At 58.0% G+C, this 295-nt stretch overlaps 1 pseudogene; it reads right to left on the minus strand.

Moving 5' to 3' along the window:
- The window catches only part of LOC104271842, a 475-nt pseudogene extending 188 nt beyond the window's left edge, over nt 1-287 (minus strand).
- Nucleotides 288-295: the final 8 nt, after the last annotated feature.

Genomic DNA, 295 nt, shown 5'->3' on the forward strand with positions numbered 1-295 from the left:
AGTGGCGCCGGGAAGGGCGGGGGAGGGGGATGTCCCTTGTTTTTGGCCCCGCAGTGGCAGCAGACAGTCCACAGGTACTTGAGGGTCCTCCAGAGCAGGATGATAAACAGTCCCCCAAAGAAAGTGACCATGGACGAGGCGAGGAAAGCCCACCACATGCGCTGTCCGCGGCTATCGCAGGGCACCTCCATGGTCACCGGGATGATGAGCGCATCCATCTTGGGCACATTGACGGGGGAGGAGGACGAGTCTGTGTTGAGATTGTTGGCGTTGATATTGTTACTCATTCTAATGC

This window comes from Apaloderma vittatum, unplaced genomic scaffold, assembly GCF_000703405.1.
Source record: "Apaloderma vittatum isolate BGI_N311 unplaced genomic scaffold, ASM70340v1 scaffold11403, whole genome shotgun sequence".
Classification (NCBI taxonomy): domain Eukaryota; kingdom Metazoa; phylum Chordata; class Aves; order Trogoniformes; family Trogonidae; genus Apaloderma; species Apaloderma vittatum.